The following is a 15,948-nucleotide window of genomic DNA, read 5'->3' as shown; positions in this document are numbered from 1 at the left end:
GTTTAACTTTGTATTTGATTTTATTCTGCTTTTCTAGTTCCAGAATTTAAAATAAGGTAGAGAGGGACAGCAAGGTGGCTCCATGGGCAAAGGCGCTTGCCACAAGGTCTGAAGATGAGAGCTCAATTCCAGAAAGTGATCTAAGAAGAGAACCTAATCTTCAAAGGAGTCCGCTGACTAACACATAAGCTTACCTCACAAGCAAATTGCACTTGAATGTGTATAAGCATGTGCTTAATGAATGAATTAACTGTAAAATAAAATAAGACAGACTGTAGCAATTCTGCGATGTAGAATGATGGTGCTTATCTATAGCCCCAGTGCTCACGAGGCAGATGCTAGTTTGGGTTACAGAGCACAAAACTTCTCTCAAAACAGGTAGAAAAAAAATTTTAAATGTTAAGTGCATGTTTTATTTACAGGTATCTATTTCTTAGTAAAAACAAACCAAAACCTTACATAGCTAGGGAGGTAGTATATTTGGTAAGGTATTTGCCTAGAATTGGGAAACCCTGAGGTGAATCTCTGCCTGAAATCCTAACACCTTGAGATCTGGGCAGGAGATTCAAGGTCATCCTTAATAGTAATAAGCAAGGCCTGCCTGGGGTACTTTAGGCCCTGTAAAACAAACTAAACAGAAACCATGTTGTTCATTTTCAGGTTTTATTTGTATGCCCTTGTGTGGAAGTCAGAGGATCACCCCAAGCAACATGCCTTAAGATATGGTACCACACATCTTTTTTTTTTCTTTCTGCATGTATGTATATGGGGTGTGTGTGTGTGTGTGTGTGTGTGTGTGTGTGTGTGTGTGTGTGTATGAGTGGTCACGTGTAGTGGTAGAGTTCGTATGCATGCACATGGGTGTAGAGGCCTAAAATTAGCCTCAGATGAGTTCTTCCATTACCTTCTCTTTGTTTCTTAAGGCAGGTTTCAGGTTGAACCAGAACTTAGGCAGCTTTTCCCATGAATTCTGTCTCCACCTCCTGAGCACCAGGATTTTCAGGAATTTGCTACTTGCACCAGCAAGAGCTTTATCCAAAGAGCCATCTTCCCAGCTATGCCTTTTTTTTTTTTGAAAAAGACCTCTAACTCAGGTCCCCAAGTTTGTCAGGCATGCCCTTTATCAACTGAACTATCTTTCCACCAGCTCTAAGTCTCCAAGTTCAGTCAAAAGAGGTGAGGTGTGACTCCGTGGTAGAATGTTTGCCCACAGGGAACAGCACAAGGGGTTCAATCCTCAGCACCAAAACAAAGCATTCTCTACACACACACACACACACACACACACACACACACACACACACACACACACAAACCCCCAGTCAAGCTTCACTCTTTAATGGCAAGTTTAGCAGTGCATACTTTTAAAACCGTGGTGTGAGACCTCATTACTTCAGTAATTCCCAAGAGATAACACATGCCTTACGCGCACAGAAGCACACTTTTGCATTGTAGTTGAGATTCCTGTTTGACAAGCCCAACAGTATAATCCCAGTAGAATTCCTTTGCAATGCGTACCACGAAGATAGCCAAAGATATAGCCAAGCTACCTTTCATTCCAAGGGTATTTTCAAAGGTCAGCATTTTGATCCCTGGAGCCTGACTCAGGAAGAGGTGTTTTTAGACTGCTTTCCTTTCTGCCCTTTCACTCCGTGAATTGAACACACAAAGGGTAGTTTACAAAGGTAACCTAAAGTTGATGGTTTTCTTATCTATGTAAATCAGCCTGTCCAGATGATCCTTGGTGTCCCCTCAGGTGCTTACAGGCAGGTAATAGGCTCTAAGTCCTCTAACAGCTCCTTACAAAGTCCTCTGGTCTGTAGAAGTTCAGTGAATGTTTATTGTACTAATGGTTATTTTATGGGTCTATTCTTGTAAAACAATAGTAAGGAAAAGCTAAGTATAGGTCTCTTAGGACCTTGTGAATCAATAACCTAAGTGTTTTTAGCTCTTTCCTTTTGTCTCCAATTTTCTATCCATCATAGCTTTATGATAAATAACTTCAAATCAATATTATAAAAAGTTGAAAGCATTTCCTCCTGTCCTTCTTGAAGCTCATAAAAGGATTCAATTTCTCTCTGTCCTTTCTACCTTTCTGCATGTGTGTTTCCATTTTCATATTGCTTTTCACAACACCTTTTCAATCTAGTCCACAGGTTTTCTCTGACATTTTCTGAGGGTCCTGGTCTGTATAGTTCTATACCAATGTGTTTGATGTTATCTTATATCTTGTTTTGCTATTAAAGAGTAAATTAAAAAATAAATAAATTATTTAAACTGGCATGATGGTGCTTGCCTTTAGTCCCAGAACTTTGGATGCAGAGGCAGGTAGATCTGTGAGTTTGAGGCCAACATGGTCTACAAAGAGAGTTGTTAGGATTCAGGCATTATGCCGGCCCCTGTTACCTGGCAAGATAAACCAAGGCAGTACCCTGGCCAACCCAGGGTCTTATGGCTGCGGCATCACTACGTATGTACACAGGTACAAAGGTCCCTTTAAGAGACAAGCTCTGCCCACTCCCCCTCTCTGTTTTCTGGCAGCTCTTCTTCCTCTCTGAATTTCTCTTTCTCTCTTCCCTTTCCCACTCCCACATAAGATCTTCCTGCATGGTGTATTTGTCTCCCAACCATGGTGAGGCCTCTGGCTCCCACCTCACAAGGTCCATCTTGCACCACTTTACAAGTAGAGTTTAAAAGCAGATAGGGCTACACAGAGGGGGAAAAAAAGAAAACAAAATAAAATAAAAATACTATTAGTAAACCAATAAAAGGTCTTGAAAGATCATGGCTCAACAAGTAAAGAAAGGTGTTTGCTACCAAACTAAATAACCTGAGTTGGATACCTGGGACCAACAGGGTAGAAGGAAAAATGTCCACTGACTTCCATGGACATGACAGCACGTACAACTGAGCTCACACACAGTATTTTTTTTCTTTTTTGAGACATTTTCTCTGTGTAACCCTGGCTGTTCTGAAACTCGCTCTGTAGAGCAGGCTGGTCTGAAACTCAGAGATCTGTGCCTGCCTCTGCCTCCAGAGTGCTGGGATTAAAGGGAAGTGCCACCCCCATCTGGCAATAATAAATTAATAAATACAAAAAGTTGAAAACTAATAATAAATTAAGAAAATGGTATCTTTCTTTCTATACTTTATTCCAATGTGATTCGATTACACAAACTTCATATAATAAAATCTTAAAAGAATCTTGGTCAGTTAAATACTAAATTATTTATCAAACTAATTTACTCTATTGGTTTTAAGTTATAGGGTGTTTTTGTTTGTTTGCTTTTGAGATTGAACTTGAGACTTTGAGCATAGCTGGACAAGCACTCTACTTTAGAACCGCATGGAGTCCCAGTCCCAGTTGCATCAGTTAATTGTAGCTATTTCACAATTTATTTTCAAGAACTCAATATTTTTCTGGGTCGTAGTGGCACAACACTCAGGAGGCAGAGACAGGCTGATTTCTGAGTTTGAGGCTAGCCTGGTCTACATGGTGTGTTCCAGGACAGCCGGGACTACACAGAGAAACCCTATCTCAAAAGAAAAAAAAAAATGAAAACCATCATTATTTTTAGCAATTATGTCTTATATGAGAATTGTATTCTGTGTATAATGAATTAGATTCTTGGACTAACTCTTGAGTCTATATTTCTATTTAACATATTCTGATATATCATTTTTATTAAAATGAAATGTGATTTTAAAGATTTCTCAGGTAATCAAAATATTAGTCGTGGAGTATCTTGGTAGAGCTGGAAAAGTCTTTAAATTTTTTTGAACTGGAGAGTGATAATTTCAATAAGCAATCTTATTGTTTACTGGGGACTGCTGTTCACATTTCTAACTCAAAAACATACGTGAATCACGGATGCTAATTCTTCGACTTGGCACTTGTGAAATATTTTTCGAGCTGCAGAGGTTACACTGAGTCTGAAGGTCTTGTAATGCAGGCCGGTTGTTCCATAGACACTTTGTCAAAAAAATGACTGAGACATATCTGTAGCTACTTAAGAATTTTGTTGAAACTAAGAATAAAAAGCAAAATTTGGCTGAAATACATTTGGTAGGATTTGGGCATTTTAAACCAACATTAGCTTTCCATTCTACAGCTTCCCTGGAAGTCATTGTCATCACTGGGTGTGTTAAAATTTCAAGTGTCCCTGTGCCCATTGTCTTCGTTGTCTGTTAAAAGATTGATTTAAGCAATGGGCATGGGGATACACACCTGGGATTCCAGTAATTTGGGAGGCTGAGGGAGCAGCAATGAAGGTTTGAGACCAGCTTAGGCAAAGTTGTCCTCTCCATGAACTAACTAATGAATAAATGAATAAATAAATAGATAGCTAAATAAATGAGTGGGCAAATCTATGACTATTCTTTTATAAGTGCTTGCTAGGTACTACCCTTGAATTATCCTAAGAAGAATGAAAAAAAGCATATTTGTAGAACACAAGGACTTTGTCTTCTATACTAGTTCAATGGCAAAATCAATGCAAGTGAAATAGTGAGAAAACAATGTAAGACAAACTATATTAAATGCATGCTGTAGGGATTATGAAAACAATGTGTGAAAACAGGGCTGAAAACCCTAGAGGATGATCGTTTGTGTGGCAAGCTCAAGGAGGTTGGGAAAAAGGCTAAAACATTAAAAGCTAAAAAGAAGCACCAGAAGTCCTCTTATGATGAAAAAAAGGGGGTGGGGAGTTAGGTGTGTTTCTGGGATTGGATTGGGCTTCCTTTCCGGCATCCTAGGTTTCCATTTGCAAAACAAAAGCTAAGGATTTGCCCAAAGTAAAGCACTCCTGATACCATCAATGGGTAAACAGATTGCTTGAGCTGTCATCTATTCAATCCATTGAAAAGATAAATTACCGTGGGTGCCAGGCCTCCTATCAGCCAGATTCAGTCAACTGCGAGCAGCAAATATTTTTGGATTTTATCTTTTACTAACCACATAGAGACCTTTTCCCTTGTCACTATTATTTTCTAAATAATACAACTGCCATTTTATCCAATGATTTAAAGTACCCTGGAGGATTCATATAGGTTAGATGCAAGTGCAAGTGGACAAGAGTCCAGCAACCAATCTACAGATGTGCTCTGGAGACTGTATTGTATACACACTTACTGTAGAAACATAAAAGACTTGAGACTTTTGTCTTACAATCATTGAACACTACATTGCAGAATGTCTTGCTTCTGTCTACAGATATTGTGCTACTTTTGATATAGGGCTATTAAGTACCTCATGCTGTTTTGACACATACTACATTTTGTTTTCATTATTTTTAGGTTTTAATAGCTTTTGTTAAAAAAAAAGAGTCTCTCTATGTGGCCCTGGTTGGCCTGGAGCTCACATAGATCCTCCTGCCTTTTCCTCTTGAATACTGGAATTAAAGGCACATGCAACCATGCCTGGTATTGTTTTATTTAAAAAATCATCATCATCATCATGGTTATCACTACATGTTTCACTGTGTCTAAGTTCTGGGTTGCCTTGAAAAGTCAGCTTGCATCAGAAAAATGAGAATTGCCTTCTCTTCATCAACCCAACACTATGACCACCAAATACAGCCCATCTAAAACATACTCAGAAAAGCTACTGAGTATGCCAGTGCATATATATAATTTAGTTGACTATTTCTAGGAGTTTGCTCTCTCCTGTCAACATGAGTTCCAGACATGGAATTCAGGTCATCATTAGGCTAGTATTGCAAGGTTTTTGGCAGCTGAGACATCTTGCTGTCCTTTTTTTGTTTGTGTTTTGAAATCTGTCCTTGCGCTATAGCCTAGGTTATCCTGAAACTCAAGGTGATATTCCTGGTTCAACTTCTTAAATGCTAGGATTGTAACACTTTGCTTTTAGAAGACGTATGAACAAGGCTGTAACTTGTAAGAATGTCAAGATAGGTGAGTGTGCTAGTCTCTATCGATCATCATGTGTGTCTAGGTTATATTCTTTTGAGTGAAATATTCTAATTGAAATCTTAACCAGAATGTAAATTTCAAACACTGAAGGTTTCAGGAAAAAAAAAAAGTTCTGCTAAAGATATCTTGAATAATCTTGGGAATAAATCATAAAGCACATTTAAAAAAACTCATAATGGTGATGCTTTGGGGTCTTAAATTATGGCTTATCTGTTAGAAATGGTTGCTTAATTCTTGAATATGTTCAGACCACACTTTGGTGAAGTTCAGAGTCTGTGTCTCTTTTTCTTGGGATTATGCTTGTGTGTGTGTGTGTGTGTGGGTGTGTGTGTGTGTGTGTGTGTGTAAGAGGGAAAAAAGAGAGAACATTCATATATAATCATTTAAAAATACTATCACTATTTATTATTTCTGCAACAATTCTAATGTTTCAATATTTGAGTCTGTATCTACTAAATATGCAAAATAACATGCTAAAAAACAAAGATGTTGACAATGTTGAATGAGTGGATGAACTTTGCACCATCAAGCTAACTCAAAATAAAACCAGCTACAAAGATCATGTGTTGTTATGATTCTAGTTACATGCAATTTACAAAAAAAGGAAGTTAGTGGTTTATAGGGAAAAGAAGAGTTGGAGGAAAATAAGAAATTAGAGATCATGGGGGAAGGGGTTCCTTTTAGGGCAATGGTTTTCAACCTGTGGTTTGCAACCACTTTGGGACTTGCATATCAGATATCCTGTATATCTGATATTTACATTATGATTCATTAACAGTAGCAAAATTACAGTTATGAAGTAGCCATGAAGTAACTTTATCGTTAGGGTCACTACAACATGAGGAACCGTATTGAAGGGTCACATCATTAGGAAGTTTGAGAACCACTGCTTGAGGGTTTGAAGGAAAAGATCCAAAAATAGATTGAGTTTGTTGCACAATGAATTGGCTAAAAATTATTGAGTTATACCCTTAAAAAGTGAACTGTGGTTTCTTTTTTTTAAAAATTTTAATTCTATTAAAAAAAAGAAAAATAAAAAAAGTGAACTTGAAGGTTTATGGTAGCATTACTCATAAGAGCACCAAGCTGGAAATTACTCATATGTTCATCCACAGGAAAATGAATAAATCAATCCTATTGTATTTAAAAAAAGTGAACTGTATGGCATAAAAGTTAAATCTCAGTTAAGCTATTGCTGAGAGAGAGAGAGAGAGAGAGAGAGAGAGAGAGAGAGAGAGAATGGCGAAGTGAGAAAGAAAACGGGAGAGAGAGTGTGAATGAGGGATAGGGGAGCTTAGGCACAAAGCAAACAATACTAATGAGGCCACCACATGATGACAGAAAACAAGTAGTGGATCTGAAATCACAAGACGTTTCTGAACTCATAGAACTCAAAAGGGCCCTTGAAGATAAATAATCCATTTCTTGATCAGTGTGAACCTTTGTTTGGCAGATATTGGGAAAAAAAGATGCAATTTAGTTTACCAAAAATGAGAGTTAAAATAAATATTACAAGATTATTTTAAATTAAACTGAAAGCAGAATTCTGGTAGCAAAAGATGACATGTTTTTTTCTTTAATATTTTTAGAACAGTTTGAGTCACCATATGACTAGTTCAAAGATTTAAATCATAGACCATTTTTAATGTAACTTGCAGTTATAAAGTTAATTGGATATTTGTCTAAATATCAGAGACGTTCTATTACAAATGTCATAGAAGGCTTACCTATAAGAAGTTTCGCTGGCACCGGGCAACATCTCTTGGTAGCACCTTTTGTTCAACTAGTGGACAAAGGCAAAGAAGACAGGTGTAAAAATAAATCCTTTTTTACAACCTAGAACCCATTGTTCAGTATGAGTTTTGACACATATTAAAAGGAACATGATACTTACACAAGAGGAAAGAAACATCTCTGGGTTATTTCAACATCAAGGATGTGCTGGCTGGGTTGTTTACCAATGTCATCAGATTACCTGGTAGAAGGGTGCAAGCAGACAGGAAAGCTGTCTTTCCACTAGAGCACCCCATTCACATACTGAACAGGCAAGATGACCTTCAGGTAGTGGACGAGATCCCATAGGCTTTTAACTAAGCCTAACAAAGTGCCACAAACATTTGTGTTTATGTAGACAGAAGGGTGAACGTGTGGGAGTGCTTCTGTATGAGGCCAGCTGTCATCCTGTGTCCTTGTCCACCCATAGTTTTTTGAGATAAGATCTTTCACTGTTAACTGAGGCTCTCTCATTAGACTAGACTGGGTAGTCAGCTAGTCCTAAGGATCTACTTGTCTTTCTAGCACCAAGATTACTCATGGGTGCCTCTGTGCCCAGTTTTTTAAATATTTTTTTTAGTATTTTGAGATTATACTAATGTGCTGTCTAATTTTATGTCAACATGACGCAAGAAGGAGTCATAATCTCAGTTGAGAAAATGCCTCCAGAAGACCAGACTGTAGAAAAGCTTGTAGGGTATTAATTAGTGATTGATGGGGGAGGGCCCAGTCCATTGTGGATGTGGATACTCCTGGGCTATTGGTCCTCGGTTCTATATCAAAGTAGGCTGAACAAGTCATGGAGAGTAAGCCAGTAAGTAGCACCCTTCTTGCCCTCTGCACCAGCTCCTGTGTACTGGTCCCTGTCTTGTGTGAGCTCCCGTCCTGATTTCCTTCAGTAACGAACAGCAATGTGAAGCATAACCGAGATAAACCCTTTCTTCCCCATGGTTTTTCATAACAGCGATAGTAACTAAGACAAATATTTTAATCCTCAAACCTTTCCCATGTCTCCCCTCTCCTTGCTGCCTCTCAAATTCATGGTCCTTATTGTTGTATGCATGCCTTTGTGTGTGTGTGTGTGTGTGTGTGTGTGTGTGTGTGTGTGTGTGTGTGTGTGATTGTATTTTGAGACAGGTCTCATTGTGCAGCCTGGCTGGCTTTGTGCAGCAAGCTACCCTTGAACTCATAGAGATTGTCCTGACTCTGCCTCTTGAAAGTTGGGATTAAAGTCATGTAACCATCATGCCCCACATATATACCTAAATATATAAATAAAATCTGCTCGGTCTGGATAATGTTACTTGCATGTATGTTTTCAAGGCTGACCATATAGTATTAGAAAATCCCTTTGGCAGTGAGTGGGGAGAGTGTTGTTTAGGAAGCAGAAGAATAGGGATAGGACACAGAAGATAGAAAAACAGAAGGGAAGATACGAGGAAGGACATCAGGCTTTTAATGTGGGTGATAGGAATCTGAAATCAGATGCCTATGCTTGCTTGATGAACACATTACTGACTAAGCTATCACCTACTCTCATACAAAATTAAAATAAAAAAACATGGGCTGGAGAAATGGCTTAGTTGGTAAGAGCATATCATTGTTCTTATAGAAGACAAGTTTGATTCTCAACACCCACACTGGATGACCCACAATTGCCTGCAACTGCAACTTGAGGGCATATGATGACCTCTATAGATAGGAGCACTCTTGGTGCACATACACCCCGCCTTAATTAAAAATAATATTAATTAAAAAATAAAAATTCAAGCACATTATAGAATCCCCAATAAAGTATATCATATAAGATCATATTACTAAGAAATATTTTTAAGTCAAGAGTCAGCAATATTTATTGAAAAGGACGGGGATCTTTGCTTGTGTTTGTGGATGATGGGTGGGAATGCTAGCCAAGTGTTCTGCACTCGAGCCACACCCCAGCCTATGCATACTAAGTATTCCTTGCAAAAGGTCATATAATCTCTTTTAAAAACTCAGGTCTGTTGTAGTAACACAGAAGCAACCATACAAAGCAGGTAAGCAAATGGGTGTAGCAGTGTAGCCTACAATAGATAGACCATCTATCACCAAATGATGTGTCCTGTCTAGAGCTGTTTTCTATTTCTAGTTCTTTTTTGTTTGTTTATCTGTTGTGCTTTAGAGACAGGGTCTCCCTGTGTAGCCTAGGATTGCTTCTTGCTCACTGTATAGCTTGGGCTTGCCTGTACATACAGAGACCCTCGTTTTTCATTTTTCTCAGTATTGGGATTACAGACACTGCTACTGGCTCCAGAAATGTATGTTTTTTTTAATGTTCTTTTAAAAATTAGTATACAAAGTATTGGGTTTTGTTATAGCATTTTCAAACAAAATTCTACCCTACATAATCTCCCCCATTCCCTTTAGTCCCCTCATATCCACTCCACACCCTTTCCTGCTTTCTTGTTTTACATGCCCTATTCATCTTCTCTTTCTAAATACCTCTCTTTCTCTTCTTTGTAGCTCATAGGGTATACTCACATGGTAACCATTCATACATATGTCTATTCATTGATAAGTATGATCTGCATATGCAATAAAATGGAACTTTTGTCTTTAAGACTCTAAATCACCCCACTTAATATTTTCCAGATTTATCTATTTTCTTAATTTTGTTTTTCACTGAAACTGAGTAAATTAGTAGTCTCAAGGGGTATTCATCTAAGAAGTGTATCATTATATGATATGAAACAGATTGAAATATGAATTAGAGCCTGGTGTGGAAACTCATGCCTCTAGTCTCAGCACTCAATGGCCTGTGACAGGAAGCATACGATGACTGAGGCTAGCTTTGTATGTCAAGGTTAGTTTGGGCTTTAGTGTATTACCATATCTCAAACAAACAAACAACAACAACAACAAAGGCCAGAATGATAGAAACGACCACAATCTCAGCACTCAAGAGGTGTATAGGGGAGTATTAGAAATTGAAAGTCACCCTTGGTAACATACTGAGTTTTTGGTTAGTCTTGGCTACATGAGACTGTTTCAATTAGGCAAACTTTAATTAGTGAATCAAATAGAAATGAGCATCCTTGCTTTATCATTTATAATCTTCAATAGCAAACTGACAGATGATTATCTGCTTCCTTTTCTTTTCACTTTTAAAATGTCAGTGCAATCCTGTAACATGAAGGGGCCTGCTTGTTGGGGTTTCTGTCCTGCCTGATATCCCACAGCTGGCAAGCCCCAAAGAAAATCAACAGAGATCTCCATAAGTTATAAAACTGATTGGCCCATTAGCTCAGCCTACTTATTAGCTCCTGTAGCTTATATTAACCCATTATTCTTATCTATATTAGCCACAAGGCTTGGTACCTTTCTCAGCAGGGCAGCTCACATCTTGCTTCTTCGGTGATCTGGGTTGGACTGTGGAGAGAGCTTCCTGCTTCCCAGAATACTCCTGTTCTCATCGCCCTGCCTCTACTTCCTGTCTGGTTGACCCACCTATACTTCCTGCCTGGCCAATCAGCATTTATTTAAAACATGATTGACAGAATACAGAAAATTCTCTCCCACCACAATCCTACTGGTAAAATTTTACTGGAGAGAAAATGCAAATCATAACTATAATCACTACTCGTTATGAACATGTGTCTCTATGACATGGTCCTTCAGGAATTTTATAAACATTGCTGTGCTTAATGGTAAGATTTCTTTCCCTATTAGTAACATTATTCCCCTTTTCAGGTGAGAAAATAAGGTTTACAGAAACTTCAATCAGGCGTAATGGTACAAACCGATAACCCCACCATGTGAGAGGCTGAGACAGAATAATCATGAATCCAAGGCCAAATTAGGCTATATAGTAAGTCTGCCTGAAAGTGCAATAATAGGGCTTGGGATGTAGTTCAGTTGGTAGAGTACCTGTCTAGCATGCACAAATGAATCCTTAATTTTGACCAAGGTCACTATGTAATGTGGGCACAGTAGCACATAGCTGTAACCCCAGTACTCAGAACATGAAGGCAGATGGATTTAAAAATTTAGTGTCATCCTTGGTCACATAAAGTTTGTAAGGCTATAAGCCAGGGAGAATTCTCAGTGGTTATACATGTTTGTCACCTAGCTTGACTAGCAGAATTCAATCCTAGAAACCCACATAGTCGAAGAGAATTGACTTCCCCAGATATCCTCCATAAACCTATGTAATATACATATATGTACACACAAAAGATAAACAAATGTAATAATAACAATAACAATAACAGCAATAAAAATAATAATAGAAAGTCTGAGGCCAACTTGGTCTACTTGAGGTCTTATCTAGAAAACAAATAGACAGGCCTGTGAGACGGCTCAGTGACTTTAAGCTACTTGCCACCAAGCTTGATAACTTGTATTCAATCCCTGGAGTTCAAATGGCAGAGAGAAAGAACAGACTTCTACATGTTTTCTTTGATTTGTAGATGCATGCCGCAGCATGCATGCATTCTGCTACACCAGCACTTCTAGCCCACAAAATAAAGTAGTACTTTAAATAAACCCAAATTATAGCACTACTTATGACTCCACCTTTCTTCTCAATTCCATGCTCAGGTCTGGATGTTAGTAATCACCGCCCCCCCCACTTCCATTTAAGGGGTTGGTATTAAAAAGTGGGATATTTGGGAGGTCAATAAATAAACAATAAATGTAAATTTTATTTAAAAATTAACAAGAAAAAGTAGACAAACAAAAACACATCAAAAATCTGTGGAGGCAGAGGCAGGAGGATTAACACAAGGCTATTCTGGACACATAGTAAGTTCCAGGACAACTTATCTTACATAGGGAGATTCTGTAACCCCCCCCCCCAAAAAAAAATCAAGTGAAAACAATGAAATAAAATGAACTAACAGACTAAATAACTTTTGCCCAAGATAAGTTTAACCAATGAAAGAAGACTTGGGGTATATGGAAGCAATGATTCTGTCTCATGTCTGACTATATAACCCATACTTGCAGCCAGGGGATTTTATAGAAAACATTGCTGAACTTCAGTTATATGAAACAAAGCATAACACTGCATATGACTTTACCTTTCTTCTCCCTTCCATGGAAAATTAACTCGTTTGTAGGCAGTAACTTTTTTAGCTAAGCACATTGATTTCATGCTTTGATGTGAATATTAGTAAGTTTTCCACCCTCCATTCAACTTTTGAATGTTTAATGAAAATTGGGGTATTTGGGAGACGATTTGGTCAAACGGATGGAACTCTCATGAATGGTATTACTGCCCTTATAAAACTGACCCCAGCGCCAGTCCATGGTGGTTCATGCCTTTAATCCTAGCACTCAGGAGGCAGAGGTAGATGGATCGCTGTGAGTTCAAGGCCAGCCTGGTCTACAGAGCAAGTACCAATACAGGCTCCAAAGCTACACAGAGAAAACCTGTCTCAAACAAAACAAGAACAACAAAAAGTGGCCAGTAGCAGCTGTCTTGTCTCAGCCATGTGAGGACACTTGATGGCATCATCTATTCTGCCGAGTCCTAACATGACCTGCAGTCTGTCTACTGGAAGTTGATCTTTTTTAGATGTCTTACTCTCTAGTTTGTGACCAGTGAATTTCTATTGTTTAGAAATCATAAGTATTCGTCTAAGACAGTGGTCCTCAACCTTCCTAATGATTCAATCTTTTAATACAGTTCCTTATGTTGTGGTGAGCCCCAACAACAATTATTTCATTACCACTTCATAACTATAATTTTGTTATTGTTATAAATTGTATGTAAATATCTGATATGCAGAGTATCTGATATGTGACTCCCAAAGGGGTTGTGACCCACAGGTTGAGAACCACCAATCTAAGGTAATTTATTAGAGTAACACAATCAGGCTAAGACATCACATTTATAACTAGACTGCTGTTAGCTGTGTATAATAGCATTCTTCTTACTATGTCATCATTCACCCATGGCATTTTCTTTTTACCAAATAAAATTCTTAGTTTTCAGCAAGTTAAAAAAGCACTAAGAAGGAAAGTAGAACTATATTCCTCCTGCTCAGGAATACTAATGATGTGGGACAATGATCTTGTACCATGTCACTTGTATTGTTTTAATAAAACCCTGATTGGCCAGTAGCCAGGCAGTAAGTACAGGTGGTGGGACCAGGCAGGAAGTGTTGCAAGGAGGGAGGCTTGTTGATTCCCGGCTGGCCCAGCTAGCTTACACCCAAAATAATTACACAGAAACTGTATTAATTAAATTACTGCTTGGCCCATTAACTCTAACTTCTTATTGGTTAACTCTTACATCTTAGTTTAACCCATTTCTAGTAATCTGTAAATCACCACAAGGTCATGGCCTACCAGCAAAGTTTTAGCACATCAATCTTTGGTGGTGGCACCATAGCGTCTCTCTGACTCTGATTTCTTCCTCCCAGAATTCAGTTCCATCTTCCCTGCCTACCTAAATTCTGCCCTATCAACAGGCCAGGGCAGTTTCTTTATTCATTAACCAAAGAAAACTGCACATAGACAGAAGGACACTCCCATACCAAGGAAGTATAGGTGGGGTGACCAAAGCAGGAGGATTCTGGGAAGAGGAAAAGGTTGGTCTGCAGTTATCACCCAGACACAGAGGAAGCAAGATGATAATGCCTCGCTGATAAAAGGTACCAAGCTACGTGGCTAACACAGACAAGAATTATTGGTTAATGTAGGATGTAAGTATTAATAAGAAGCCTGAGCTACTTGGCCAATCAGTTTATAATTAATGTAGATCTCTGTGTGTTTCTGTGGGACTGAACGGTTTTGGGAGGGGTGGGACAGAAATCTTCTGTCAATATACTAACAGTGTTGCTTTTGTACTATTAAGACTAAAAGCACCAAGCATGGCAGTGAATATTTGTAATCTTAGAATGTGGAGGCTGATACAAGAGCATCACTGGGAGTTTAAAACCAGCTAGGGCTACAAAGTGAGACTCTGCTCAAAACAACAACCACTGCAACAAAAACTAGAAGAATGAAAAGTTTTAGGTTTCAGGCTGTATTCTATAAAATATTAATATATATATATATATATATATAATTTTAATGAAAGGTTTAGCCATATCTGTTATTTGGTACAAATACAAACTGATAGATTCTCATCTGTACATTAAACAGAATAGAGACAGGAAGAATTTACTAAAATATGCTGAAAAAACAATGTTGCAGTCCAGTTTTCCCCACCTGATGAACTCTATATTATGGATCAGATCAATCATTACAAAGGGGTTTAGCAAATTCAATACACTCAAGAACCAATGTGTATAAGCAAAATGCCTAAATCTCACATTGCTTTCACTATATCTAATACAGAGGCTCTTTCCACATCAGATTCAGCTGATAATGGAAACAATATTGTTTCAGTCAAAGAATCATTATGGATCATCTGTAAGAATCTAATGACTTCTTATGAAGCCTGTTTGCAAAGTTGCTTTAAGTAATTCCATTTCACTGCCTGGTGGTGGCATATGTCTAGAGTCCCAGTACTGAGGACGCAGAGACAGGAGCCCTGTGATAAATTCAAGGCCTCTGTGATCCTGTCTCAATGTCTGTTCTCCCAAATTGTGGTATCCTGGAGGATTACAAATTTCTTTTTCTACACTGGAATTTAGAGAATGGTTGTGCAAATATGCTAGTTATACTTTCCTATTTTACTGGCTCATGTCTTAGAGTAGACTGGAATGAGAGGTCAAACACCCAAAGTTGCCCTCTGACCTCTACAAGAATACCAGGTGCATGCATACTCTCACACACAAAGATGTATACACATAAATAAATAAATACATATTAAGAAAAGATGAGAGAGAGACAGAGACAGTCAAACAGACAGTTCAACAAACAGGGAAAAGAAAAGTGGCTGAGCTTCAAAAAGAAATCAATTCCAAGAAGAAAATATAGGCAATACTTAAGAAGACAAAGGTGCAGAAAAGGACTTTTTGAACAGGACTCCATTCACTTAGGAATTAAGGGCAATAGCTGACCAACTCATGAAAGTAAAAGGCATTTGTCCAGCAAAGAAAACAATCAACTGAGTGAAGAGAAAGTCCCTAGAGTGAGAGAAAATCTTTGCCAGTTACATGTGATAGACAACTATGCAGATAATTAAAAAGCAAAGAAGGGCCTATAGAGGTGGCTCAACACTTCAGAGCACTGACTGCTCTTCCAGAGAACACACCTTTATCAGGCAGCTCACAACCATTTGTAATTCCAAATTCAGATGATTTGAGGCCT

The 15,948-nt window shown here is 38.2% G+C and overlaps 1 non-coding gene across 1 annotated transcript; it reads left to right on the top strand.

Annotated features, from left to right (window-relative positions):
* The first annotated feature begins 7,686 nt into the window (after positions 1-7,686).
* On the top strand, positions 7,687-7,817 carry LOC125403728 (small nucleolar RNA SNORA40). Its single transcript, XR_007233030.1, has one exon. It is a non-coding gene; the product is annotated as a small nucleolar RNA SNORA40 (small nucleolar RNA).
* Positions 7,818-15,948: the final 8,131 nt, after the last annotated feature.

Source organism: Myodes glareolus, chromosome X (assembly GCF_982192425.1).
Source record: "Myodes glareolus chromosome X, mMyoGla1.1, whole genome shotgun sequence".
In the NCBI taxonomy this organism is placed as follows: Eukaryota; Metazoa; Chordata; class Mammalia; order Rodentia; family Cricetidae; genus Myodes; species Myodes glareolus.
The sequence above is the reverse complement of the archived record's forward strand: the minus strand, read 5'-3'. Positions and strand labels throughout refer to the sequence as shown.